General features: G+C 39.1%; 1 protein-coding gene across 5 annotated transcripts in view; it reads left to right on the forward strand.

Annotated features, from left to right (window-relative positions):
• LOC138761423 (M-phase phosphoprotein 9) overlaps nucleotides 1–14,508 on the forward strand; it is a 226,391-nt gene that overhangs the window by 172,357 nt on the left and 39,526 nt on the right. The window lies entirely within an intron of this gene.

Here is a 14,508-nt window from a genome sequence, read left to right on the forward strand (position 1 = left end):
CCTCCTCTTTCTTAAATTTAAAACACTCCTGCATTCTCATGTTTCTAGTTCTAATGCAAAATTATTAACACAAAAACACCGAAGAGAGTAAGAGTCACCCAGCCCAAACCTGTCCTGTCATTCAATATCATGCCACCCCACAAACAAACCACCCTCCATTGACTCCATCTACACTCCCTGCTGCTCCAGAAAAGCACCCGACCTGTTAAAGGACACTTCCCACCCTGGCTACTCTCATACGTGAGTTTGGAGACACCGACTACCAGACCACCAGACTAAAGGACCCTTTCTATCCTACAGTCTCATTAGTAAAAGATGATCTTTTGATCTCATAAAACCCTCCTCCATCACAGTCCTTGCTTTATTTTGTAACTGTATTTTCTTATTTTTTGAACTATTTGTAATGCTGAAGTATGGGTTAACTTGCCTGAAACAAGTTTTTCACTGTATCCCAGTAGACAACTTGGGTCACCGACTTAGCATAGACAAGTTGGGCCTTAGGGTCTGTTTTCACGCTGTAAAACTCTATGACGATTCATATACAATTCACTTTTAAAAAAAATGACTGTGGCTGATCTTCCTTATTCAGCATCAGTGTCAGTTCCACATCGAACTCAATTTTCTGATCCTTCAAAATGTATCTATATACCTACTTCCTATTTAAGTACCTCGTCTGATCAAGCCTCGACAATCCTCTGAGAAGAAATTCCCATGTATTTCAGCTTTAAATAACTATCCCTTTTATCTTGTAATTATGTCAATTTTGGAAATTCCAGAGGAAGCTAGAGAGATAGACAGATACACACCGGCTATGGCAGGGAGTGCAGGCTATTGCAGCCTACAAAGTGAGAGCGAACCATATAGGTGGCTGTGATGCTTCATTACCCGATTAGCTGAACACCATCTATGTGCGCTTTGAGAAGAACCAAACAGTCCCTACTAGAATTCCTAAAAAGGCTGAAGACCCTGTGATATCTGTCTCTGAGGGTGATGTCAGAACATTATTCAAGAGGGTGAACCCTCGCAAGGTGTCAGGAAATGACTACCGCCCAGTAGCACTAACTTCTATGGTGATGAAATGCTTTGAATGGCTGGTCATGGCCAGAATTAACGAGTTCCTAAGCAAAGATCTGGACCCGTAGCAATTCACCTATCGTCACAATTGCTCCACAGCAGATGCAATGTTGTTGGCTCTCCACTCAGCTCTGGATCACCTCAAAAACAGCAATTCATACATACGGCTGCTCTTCATAGACTACAGCTCGGCCTTCAATACCATTATTTCTCTCGTTGTTGGTCAAGAAACTACAAACTCTAGGCTTCTGAACCCTCCTCTGAAACTGGATCCTTCACATTCACATCAGAAAACCAGTCAGTATGAATTGGAAACAACGTTGTCTCCTCACTGATTATCAACATAAGTTTACCCCAAGGTTACTTTCTTAGCAGACATCTTTTCCTTAATACATCCATGACTGTATGACAAGGCACAATTCCAATACTATCTATTGTGTGGTGGTGCAAAGAGATAGACAGGATGGTAAGGGAGGTGGAGTTGCACTCTTAATCAAAGATGAGCTCCAGGCAGTAGTGAGGAATGATATAAGATCTAAAGAGCATAATGTTGAGTCCATTTGGGTAGAGATAAAGAATAATAAAGGGAAAAAATTATTGGTGGGTGTTATCTATCGCCCACCAAATAACTATAGTTTAATGGCACAGGAAATAAATAGAGAGATAAGTGAGGCATGTAATAATGATACGGCAGTAGTCATGGGGGACTTTAACTTCCACATAGATTGGGAAAATCAAGTTGGTCGTGGGAGTCTAGAAGAGGACTTCATGGAATGCATCTGCGATAGCTTTCTTGAGCAGCATGTTAAGGAACCCACAAGAGAAAATGCTCTCCTGGATCTAGTGTTGTGCAATGAGATAGGTAGAGTAAATGATGTAATAGTCAGAGACCATCTGGGAAATAGCAATCATAGTATGATTGAATTTCTCATTCAGATGGAAGGGGAAATAGTTAGATCTAAAACTAATATATTATGCTTAAACAGGGGTGACTACCATAGGATGAGGAAGGAATTGCGCAGAGTGGACTGGGAGCACAGGCTAATTGATGAAACAGTTGAGGAACAGTGGAAGATTTTCAAAGAAATATTTTGTAATGCTCAACAAAAATATATTCCGGTCAGGAAAAAAGGCAGCAAGAGAGGGAAAAACCAACTGTGGTTAACAAAGGAAATAAAGGAGAGTATAAAATTGAAGGCTCAGGTGTACAAAGCTGCAAAGAGCAGTGGGAAACTGGAAGATTGGGAAAACTTTAAGAGACAACAAGGGGTTACAAAGCGGGTAATAAGAAATGGGAAAAAGGATTATGAAAGTAAATTGGCACAAAATATAAAAACAGAAAGCAAAAAATTTTATAAATATATAAAACGGAAGAGGGTGGCCAGAGTTAACATAGGACCCTTGGAGGATGAGAAAGGAAAACTGGTAGCAAAAAATGAGGAAATGGCCGAGGCATTAAACAAATATTTTGTGTCAGTCTTCACGGTGGAAGACACATCCAGCATGCCCAAGTGCGGAGTTAAGGATGCGAATGTTGGGGAGGGATTTGATAAAATAGTTGTTACAAAGGAAGTAGTGATGGAGAAACTAATGGGACTAAAGCCAGGCAAATCACCTGGTCCTGATGATATGCATCCAAGGGTTCAGAACGAAATGGCAGAAGTTATAGTTGATGGATTGGTGGTCATATACCAAAATTCCTTGGATTCTGGGCAGGTCCCGGCAGACTGGAAGACAGCAAATGTCACGCCACTTTTTAAGAAGGGATGTAGGCAGAAGACTGGAAATTATCAGCCAATTAGCTTGACGTCTGTGGTTGGAAAAATGCTTGAAGCCGTCATTAAAGATGAAATAGTGAAACTTTTGGAACGTAAGGGTTCAATCAGGCAGACGCAGCATGGTTTTAGAAAGGGAAGATCTTGTATGACAAACTTGTTAGGATTCTTTGAGGATATAATGGGTGCGGTGGATAGAGGGGAACAGGTTGATGTTGTATATTTGGATTTCCAGAAAGCGTTTGATAAGGTACCGCACAAGAGACTTCTCAGTAAGTTACAGGAAAGTGGAGTCCGGGGAAGTATATTGGCCTGGATTGAAAATTGGTTGTCTGACAGGAGGCAGAGAGTCGGGATGAGTGGGAGTTTTTCAGGTTGGCAGAGAGTGGTAAGTGGGGTGCCGCAGGGGTCAGTGTTAGGCCCACAACTGTTCATCATTTACATTGATGACTTGGAGGAGGGGACAAAATGTGGTGAAGCCAAGTTTGCGGATGACACGAAATTGAGTGGAAGAGCAAATTGTAATGAGGATGTGGAGAGTCTGCAGAGGGAGTTAAGCTGGATGAGTGGGGAAAGGTCTGGCAGATGGAGTACAATGTTAGTAAGTGTGAGGTTATCCACTTTGGCAAGAAAAATAAAAAAGCTGAATATTATTTAAAGGGTAAAAAACTACAGTATGCTGTTATACAGAGGGACTTGGGAGTGCTTGTGCATGAATCGCAAAAAAGTTAGGTTGCAGGTGCAGCAGGTTATTAAGAAGGCAAATGGAATGTTGGCCTTCATCGCTAGAGGAATTTAATTCAGGAGTAGGGAGGTAATGTTGCAACTGTATAAGGTACTGGTGAGACCACACCTGGAGCACTGTGTCCAGTTCTGGTCTCCATATTTGAGGAAGGATATACTGGCTTTGGAGACATTCAGAGGAGGTTTACTAGGTTGATCCCTGGGATGAAGGGGTTGACTTATGATGAAAGATTAAATCGTCTAGGATTGTATTCGCTCGAGCTCAGAAGAATGAGAGGAGATCTTATAGAAACATATAGGATTATGAAGGGTATGGATAGGATAGATGTAGGAAGGTTTTTTGAGCTGGCCGGGGAAACTAAAACGAGAGGACACAGTCTCAAGATTCGGGGGAGTAGATTTAGGACAGAGATGAGGAAAATTAGTTTTTCCAAGAGAGTAGTGAATGTTTGGAATTCTCTAACCAGGGAAGTGGTTGAGGCTGCCTCATTAAACATATCGGAGGATGATAGATCAGCTCATTGAATGGTGTAATGACAACCACCTTGTGCTCATCAAGGTCTCAGTCGTGGTGAGGGTCAAGAACTTCAAATTCCTGGGTGTCAACATCTCTGAGGATCTGTCCTGGACCTTCCATGTTGATGCAATCAGCTCGTCAGCGGCTATACTTTGTGAGGTGTTTGAGGAGATGCAGTATGTCACCGAAGACTCTCGTAAACCTCTACAGGTGTACCATGGAGAGCATTCTGACTGGTAGCATCACTGTCCAGTATGGAGGTGCCAACCCTCAGGACAAGAATAAACTCCAGAGAAGTTGGCCTGCAACATCACAGGCACCAGACTTTACTCCATCAAGGACATTTACGTGAGAAGTCACGTGATGGAGTAGTGACTGGTAAGAAAATACCAGCCCTCTCCAGAAAAGTTTAAAAAAAAGTAAAGAAAAAGCAAAGCCACAAACACAGAAACCATAACAAATTAAAAATAAAGGTGTGAAGAAAATGGCAGCAAAGAAAAACCAAAAACGGGAAGAAAAGAAGAAGGAAAGACGTTGGAAAAGAAAGGTGAAGGCCTTACCTGTACGAGGAGGTCCGCCGTGGAGAGAGAAGCCCGCTCCCTGAGGTCAGTGGAAACCCCGAGCGCAGGACTACAAAGATGGCTCACGGAGCCAAACAGAAGTGCGCAACCGCGCATGCGTGAATCCTCGCACATGCGCGATGCACACGACAAAAACAACACAGACGGGAGGGGGGACCAGCTGAGGAGTAGATCTCCACAGCTTGAACAGACAATAACCTGACAGCAAGGCTCCCAACAGGAAAATATAGAAAATAACGGGAACAAGAAGGAAGAGAGTAAAAAAATGAAATCTGAAAAACAGCAAATGACCAGCCCAGAGGAAGAAGATCAACACCAAGACACCTTTAATAAAAATAATAAAAATAATAATAAAATAGTAAAATGACAAAAATACCCAACAAAATAAAATTAACAACTCAACAAGACAATCAGAAGAGACAGAGGTAAAGGACACAGATCCTGGAGTGGACTCAGAAGAAGAGGAGGGAGAACATCAAACTCTACACAGAGAAATGGAAGATGAAGGGAAGGGACAGTACATGGATAAAAAAAATTTTTCAAGAATATATGGAAACATTAAAAGAATGGCTGACACAAGAATTCAGTGAAATAAAAAGAAGAATAAAAGGTTCAGAAGAAAAAGTGAATAGATTAGAGATGGTCATGGCAGAAATAGGAAAAAGAGTAGACCAAGTGGAAGAATGAGAAACAGCCATAGAAATGGAGGTAGATGACTTAAAAAAGAAATTGAAAGAATCTGATTTAAAAAAAAGTTAAAGAAACACAGGAGCTGTTAGCTCAGAAGATAGACATAATGGAAAATTATAATAGGAGAAACAATATAAAGATAGTGGGCCTTAAGGAAGATGAAGAAGCCAAAGATATGAAAGAATTTTTTAAAGAATGGATCCCCAGGTTCCTAGGAATGCCAGAATTACAGGAAGGAATGGAAATAGAAAGGGCACACAGAACATTAGCCCCGAAACCACAGCCACAACAAAAACCAAGATCCATTCTCGTAAAATTCCTAAGATATATGACAAGAGAAAATATTTTGGAGAAGGCAATGAAAAAAATAAGAGAAGACAAAAAACCACTGGAATACAAAGGTCAAAAAAATTTTTTCTACCCAGACAAAAGTTTTGAACTCCTGAAGAAAAGGAAGGAGTTTAACGCAGCAAAATCGACCCTATGGAAAAAAGGTTATAAATTTATGTTAAAATATCCAGCGGCGCTTAAAATAGTTATCCCAGGGCAGCAAAGCAAACTGTTCTCGGATCCAGAAAAAGCACGAGAATTTGCAGTACACCTACAAAACAGACAGAGAGATGAAGAGATGTAACAAGAACAAAAATGACAACAAAATATATATAAAGAAGAAGAATAAAGTATAAGTAAGAACTGAGAAGGGAAAGAAAGGGAGGAAAGGAAGTAAGGAGGGAATTAAGAGAGTGACCTTTGTTGTATGTGAAGATTAAAATCTTTTCTGGGGGCTGGGTGGGGAAGAATAACAGTCACTGTGAAATCAGTTGACGCTTGCGAGCGGGTTCGCAATCCAAATGGAGAGGGGAGATGTGGTTGCCCGACAAGGGACAAAGAGCAACTCAGAGAGGGGAGAAACTATTGAGGTTAAAGGAATTTTAAATATGGGAATAGTGGAAATATTTTATGTTTTAGAAGTGTTGTCTTACAATGTGTTCAAAAAAAGAAAACAGAAAGAAATGGATAAGAAGGGAAGGTGGTGATGAGGAAACGGAAAGGAAAGGTAAACAAAGTATGAAATGGCCATGTTGAACTATATGACTTTAAATATTAATGGAATACATAACCAAATCAAAAGGAAGAAGCTGTTAAATTTATTGAAGAAAGAAAAAATTGATATAGCATTCGTACAAGAAACACATCTAACTGAAGTGGAATACAAGAAATTAAAGAGAGATTGGATAGGACATGTAACAGCAGCATCATATAATTCAAATGCCAGAGGAGTAGCTATATTAATCAATAAAAATGTACCAATCAAAATAGAAGAGGAAATAATAGATCCAGCAGGGAGATATGTAATGATAAAATGTCAGATATATTCAGAATTTTGGAATTTACTCAATGTATACGCACCTAATGAAGAAGATCAAAAATTTATGCCAGATTTATTTTTGAAGATCGCAGATACGCAGGGGAATATTCTAATAGGAGGGGATTTTAAACCTTAATTTGGAATCAAAGATGGATAAAACTGGAAAAAAGACTAACAGAAAGAACAAAGTAACCAAATTTATAATTAAATCAATGCAGAAAATGCAACTTTTGGATATATGGAGGAAACAACACCCAAAGGAAAAGGAATATTCATATTATTCGAGTAGACATAAAACATACTCAAGGATAGACCTATTCCTGTTACCAGCCCACATTCAAGGAATAGTTAGGAAAACGGAATATAAAACTAGATTGTTATCGGATCTCTCACCCCTGTTATTGGCAATAGAGCTGGACGACATCCCACCAAGAATGTATAGATGGAGATTAAACTCCATGCTACTTAAAAGATAGGATTTTAGAGAATTCATTGAGCGACAAATTAAAATGTACTTTAAAATAAATACGGAATCAGTGAAAGACAAATTTATATTATGGGATGCAATGAAAGCGTTCATCAGAGGGCAGATAATAAGTTATGTAACTAAGATGAAAAAGGACTACAATCAGGAAATAGAACAGTTGGAAAGGGAAATAACAAATACAGAAAAAGAATTAGCAATAAAGGAAGATACAACTAAAAGAAGAGAAATGGAAGACAAAAAAATAAAATATGAAACACTACAAACATATAAGGTGGAGAAGAACATAATGAAGACAGAACAGAAGTATTATGAGCTAGGAGAAAAAACACACAAAATTCTAGCGTGGCAGCTAAAGACAGAACAAACTAAAAGAATGGTATTGGCATTAAGTAAAAAGGACAAACAAATTACATATAATCCAACGAGATCAATGAAAACTTCAGGGAATTCTACGAGCAACTATATCAAACTGAAAACCAAGGGAAGGAAGACAAAATAGATGAATTTCTAACTAAAATTGAACTACCAAAATTACAAACAGAGGAGCAAAATAAATTAATAAAACCATTTGAAATAGAAGAATTACAGGAGATAGTAAAAAAACTACCGAACAATAAAACACCGGGAGAGGATGGACTCCCAATAGAATTCTATAAAACATTTAAAGACTTATTAATTCCTCCTCTCCTGGAAGTAATGAACCAGACTGAAGAAACACAAAATATGCCAGATTCATGCAAAACAGCAATAATTACAGTAATACCAAAGACAGGGAAAGATCCATTAACACCAGCATCGTATAGACCAATATCTCTACTTAACACAGATTATAAGATAATAGCTAAACTATTAGCAAACAGATTGGCCGACTGTGTACCAAAAATAGTAAAATTAGATCAAACTGGATTTATTAAAAAAAGATGAACAACAGACAATATCTGTAAGTTCATTAACCTAATCCTTGCAGTACAAGGAAACAAGACGCCAACAGTGGCAGTTGCTTTAGACGCAGAGAAAGCCTTTGACAGAGTAGAATGGAAATATTTATTCAAAGTAATTAATTGGATTAACGCATTATTTAAGGGACCATTGGTGAATGTGACAGTAGATGGATATATATTGAACCAATTTAAATTAAGCAGGTCAACTAAGCAGGGATGTCTACTATCTCCCTCACTGTTCACTTTAGCTATAGAACCCATGGCAGAACTGATAAGAACAGAAAATAAAATAAGAGAGATAAAAATAAAAGAGAAGGAATATAAAATCAGTCTATTTGCAGATGACATCATCGAACCAGAATTATCAATAAAAGAATTACATAAGAAATTGAAGGAATATGGAGAAGTATTGGGGTACAAGATCAATGCAAATAAAAGTGAAGTAATGCCAATGAATAATACGGATTTCACAAAGTTTAAGAAAGAATCACCATTTAGATGGCAAACACAAGCAATTCGATACCTAGGTATACAACTAGATAATAATCTCAGCCATCTATACAAACTAAATTATCAGCCATTAATGAAAAAATTACAAGACGACTTAGAGCACTGGAAAGACTTACCACTAACACTGATAGGAAGGATAAACTGTATTAAAATGAACATCTTCCCAAGGATACAATATCTATTTCAATCATTACCAATTCAACTATCAGAGAAATTCTTCAAAGAGCTAAAGAAAATAATAAGGAAATTCTTATGGAAAGGGGGGAAAACGAGGATAGCACTAGATAAATTAACAGAATGGTACGAACAAGGAGGCTTACAGCTACCAAACTTTAAGAATTATTATAGAGCAGCACAATTAAGATACCTATCAGATTTTTATCAAACAAGGGAAAAACCAGATTGGACTAGGTTAGAACTAGATAAAATAGGGGAGAAGGTACCTGAACATATACTATATAAGTGGGATGAAAAGTTGGTGCAACATAGGAATTCACCAGTATTGCACCATCTGCTCAACATTTGGTAGAAGATTCACGAAGAAAGGAATAAAATAAATTATCAACTACCAAAATTAATATTGACATAAAATCAACTAATCCCTTTCACAATAGATAACCTTTCCTTTAGAGAATGGGAGAGAAAAGGGATCAAAAGAATAGAAAATTGTTTTTCGGGAAATAAATTATTATCTTTTGAACAAATAAAGGTCAAATATAATATAACTCATGATACAATGTTTGCATACCACCAGCTGAAAACCTATTTGAAGGACAAATTGGGAAACAGTCTGAGGTTACCAGAAGGAAGCAATTTTGAATATGTGATTACAGACACGATGATAATTTAAAAATTTATAACAAACATGTACATCAAACTGCAAGGAAAGGAGAACGAGGAAACAAGCTGTAAACCTAAACAAAAATGGGACAAGATCTAAACATAAAGATAAAGAATGAAAGATGGGAAAAGCTATGCTCCGGAACTATGAGAAATACAATAAACACGAGGTTACACATGATACAATATAATTGGTTACACAGGCTATACATCACACCCCAAAAGTTAAATAAATGGGACCCAACAGTATCAGACAGATGTTTTCGTTGTAAGAAGGAAATGGGAACAACAGTACATGCAATTTGGGCAAGTGAGAAAGTAAAAAAATTTTGGGAAGATCTGAACCAGATATTAAATAAAATCACAAAAAGCAACATACCAAAAAACCCAGAGATCTTCCTTCTAAGTAATATAAGAAATAAAGAACTTGGACTCGATTTGGATGGAGCACAAAAAAGATTTGTTATGATAGCCCTAGCTGTAGCAAAAAAATGTGTTATGTCAACCTGGAAATTAGAAGACAATCTGAGAATACAGCAATGGTACATAGAAATGAATAAATGTATTCCATTGGAAAAAATAACATATAATTTAAGAAATAACATCACAATATTCGAACAAATATGGGAACCATACATGAAACACAATAAAGAAATCCTACCTTGGACCTGTACCCCCTAAAATGACAGAAGGAGAAGACAACGAAATGAACTGACCCAATATGTAAAAGTAGAAGACACAAATTCCTTGTTTATTTTTATTAAGTGACGACATTGTTTAACGGGTTTAATGTATCATATAGATTGAACTTTGAATAAATGGAGAGGGGATGAGGAAGGGAGGGGGGAAAAAGGGGATAAAATGACACTGTATATATTCAAGAGAAAAATGTCTGTATGTATTTTGGTCAGCATGGTTCATAGTGTGAAAAATAAAAAAATTAAAAAAAAAAGGACATTTACGTGAGACAGTATCTTAAAAAGGCAGTCTCTGTCCTCAAAGAACCCCGCTACCCAGGCCATGCCCTCTTCCCTTTGCTACCATTGGGAAAAAGGTAGAGGAGCCTAAAGACAAGCACTCAATGGCACAAGAACAGCGTATTCCCCACTGCCATCAGATTCCTGAATAATCAATGAACCAAAGACACTGCCTTACTTTATGTGCACGATTATTTTTATTATTTTACAGTAATGTTGTAAGATGATTTTGCCTAAAAGCCTGAATGCACCTGAGATTGTCTGTCTGATCTCAGAAGCTAAGTAGGCTTAGGCCTGGTCAGTACTTGGAGGGGAGACTACCGAACAACACCAGGTGCTGTAGGTTTCTGTGAGGGGAGTTGGACTAAGTGGCGACTTTCTGTCTGGCTTACGGTAGACAAAAGTTAAAGAATTTCATGTATGTTACATTCTAAAGGTAGGACAGTATTATGTGAGAATAATGGAACAGATACTATACCTATATAAATGTTTGCACTACGGTACTGCTGCAAAACACTGAATTCCATGACATGTTAATGAAAATAAATTCTGATTCTGATTCTCATATTGTTTGAGACACTCCCCTTAATAGAAACTTCTTGATTCACAACAGTTCAAGAATACTGTCACATTGTTGGTATAGCAAGAAGGGTTTTTTCATGAATCATCCAGAAGTAAACTTTCATGCAGCTCTACAAAGTAGTTGGGCAAAAGCAGTTACAGAGCATAGAGTTACAATGAAAAAGATCAATAAGTAAGTACTGCAGATGCTGTAATCTGGAGCAGAAAGCAAATTGCATCAGGATCAGGGTCTTGACATGAAACATTGACTATATCTCTTCCTCAAAAGATGTGTCTGACCCTCAGACTTCCTCCAGCAGTTTGCTTTTTGCATTTGAAATATCTCAGCATTTATCTTGTCACATGCCCTTAGGATCTTCCATGCTTCCATAAGATGACTACTCATTCTTCTGAACTCAAAAGGATATAGATGTTATTTTTTTTTGCTGTTAGTTTCAGGTTAATGTGTTCATCCCAGAAATCAGCTTAGTAAATTCTTTTTGATTACCCCCAAAGTCACTCTATATTTTCTTAACTAGGAGCACCAAATTGTAGTGTTCCAGATGCAGCCTCAACAACATCCTGTGCAATTAGAACTGCACTTCCCTATTTTTAAATTAGATCAATAAAGGCTACTATGTCATTTTGATTCTTAAATACAAAATGAACTTGATAACTCCTTTGTGTTTCATGCACAAGAACATGAAGATCCCTTTTATTAACTATTTTGCAGTCTATGCAATATATAAAAGTGCTGGAGATCCTTAGCAGTTTATATAGCAGCCATAGGAAATAAAAAGCAATCATCGTTTTGGCCTGAACCTTTCATTGGGAATATGATAATACAGGTGGATACCTGAATAAAAAAGTAGGGGAGAGGAGGGAGGAAGTGGAAAGGGGAGGAAGAGAAGCTAATAGATAAGAGGCAATAAATAGGAAGGTAGAAGAATAAGAAGCTGAGAACTGATATAGTTTTCTGATAAGAGATGGAGCTGGAGGGGTAAGGAAAAAGAGAGACGGCGGGAGGCTGTTTATGGAAATTATAAAAGTAAACATTTCAGATGCTGTCTGATTGGAGATTGCCAAGATCAGATGCAAGGTGTTATTCCTCCAATTCGTGGGTGGATTTGATTTGGCAGTACATAAGACCATGGGAATTGTGTGTGGAATTGAAATGGTTGTCCTTTCTGTTGTAGCAGATAGTGAAGGTGCTCAACAAAACAATTTCTCAGTCTGCATCCAGTCTCCCCAATATAGAGGAATGCCAGATGCTGTAAATGACCTCAGCAGATTCACGTGAAGTGTTGCTTCACTTGGAAGGCCTGTTTGGACCGTGAATAGTGGTGAGAGAGGAGATGTGACTACAAGGGTAGCACTTCTTGCAGTCACAAGGGTAGGTACCAAGAGAGTGATTGGTTGAACCAGTGGACAAGGGAATTGTGGAGGGAGTGTCCCTGCAGAAAATGGGGAAGGGAGAGTAAATGTGTCTGGTTGTGGAATCCTGTTGTAGAGAATAGTATGTTGAATGCAAAATCTGGTGGGATGGTACATAAGGACAAGGGGTACTCTGTGGGGAAAAGGTGGAAGGGGCCAGGGCACATCTGCTGGAAATAAAGGTGATGATGGTGAGGGGTGAGTTAATGACAATAGAGGGGAAGCCACGTTTTCTGAAGAAGGAGAATGTCATATTTCCTGGAATGGAAGGCCTCATCCTAATGGGGTTCTTTGAGGACAGAAGCTGCAGTGGAGTCAGAAGAAGTGAGAATTTAAATTTAGACATACAGCATGGTAACAGGCCCTTTCAGCCTACAAGCCCTTGCCACCCAATTAACCGACACCTTCAAATGGTGGTAGGAAACTGGAGCCCCTGGGGAAAACCCACGCAGACATAGGGAAAACGTACAAACTCCTTATGGGATCCCCATCCTGATAGCTGGCACTGTAAAGGTGTTGTGTTAACTGCTACGTTAACCATGCCACCCCAAGATAGAAAGGAATAGATTCCTTACAGAAGGCAAGTGCACCTGTTGTGGCTTCCTGGCCAACATTTTTAATTTCATTCCTCATTCCCATCCTGACATGTCTGACCATGGCCTTGTGCACTACTACCAAACCAAGGCAACCCACAAATTGTAGGAACAACACCTAATATTCCATTTGGGTACTCTCCAACCAGATGGCATAAACATCAACTTATCCAGTTTCCATTAGGCTCCTCCCCTGTCTCTCTTGCTCTCCCTATCCCTCTGTCTCCTTTTCTCCAGCTTCTCACACCCTTCCCTCTCCATTCAGGGGGCAATCCCCCTCCCTATCTCATCATCTATTTTTATCTTCGGCCCATCCACCCATATCCACCTAAGGCCTCTTGCCCTTTGGTCTGTGCTGCTCTCCCTGCCCCTTCTCCCCTCTTCAACTCTCCTCGCCCCAGTTTTTTATTCGTGCCTACCTGCTTTATGCTCTTATTTGTTGAAGGCCTCAGGCCTGAAATGTTGGTTACCCTTTGCTTCCTACAAATACTGCATGACCGACTGAGTTTCTCCAGCACTTTTGTGTATTATAAATGAGAGCTAGTGGGGCTTTTGATAATGTCTGTGGATAGTTTGTCTCTCCAGATGGAGACAGGGAGCAGCTGTGTGCAGGGTGGAAGGTGTCCTCAATGATTTGCACACCCTCTTCAGACAATGATCCTGGTAGATCATGTCGGTGTGGGGAAAGGGAGACTCCAGTGATCCACTCTTATGGTCCTGTGGATTGACCATATTTCTCTCCAGCAACCATACCACACTGTGATGCAGCTTGTCAGGTCGCTCTGGATATAGCTTTTGTAGAAGGCTGACAGTACTGCACATGATATTCCGAGTTCAAGTTCTTTGAAAAGTTGCAACATAATTTCCCAAATGTAATATTCTATGTATGTGTATATATCCTCTTCACAATCCTATCTGTCTTGCTGTTTTCAAAGAACCATGGAATTGAACATTACATTTGTCAGGTTTAAATTCCATTTACCAGTATTCCATCCAATTAGCTATCTGATCTATATCCTGCTACAGCTTGAGATCAGGGGTCCCCAAACTTTTTAGACCATCAACCCTCTTCATGGAATACTTGATCCTTCATTGACCCCCAGGCATGGAATCCTGGTGCTGGACAGGGGTGGGGGGAGGTGGGGGTGGGGTGGTGGCAGCAGTGGGGGGTGGGGAAATGACCAAAGGTACAAAGAATACACATCTTTCTTTTACACTCAGTCCGTCCGTCCTACTGTTCACTCTCAACTTATTCAAAGGCCAAAGCCAAACACAACACAACATGGCAGCTACGAAGATCCACTCTCATGAGAGGCTGGCCCCCATTTGCTTAGGTGCTATTTTCTGTTGATCCGCCCCCGTTTTCCACTGCAAAAGTTCAATTGACCCTTTGGTATGCCACTAACAACAATTTT

The sequence above is a fragment of the Narcine bancroftii genome, chromosome 4 (assembly GCF_036971445.1).
Source record: "Narcine bancroftii isolate sNarBan1 chromosome 4, sNarBan1.hap1, whole genome shotgun sequence".
Classification (NCBI taxonomy): Eukaryota; Metazoa; Chordata; class Chondrichthyes; order Torpediniformes; family Narcinidae; genus Narcine; species Narcine bancroftii.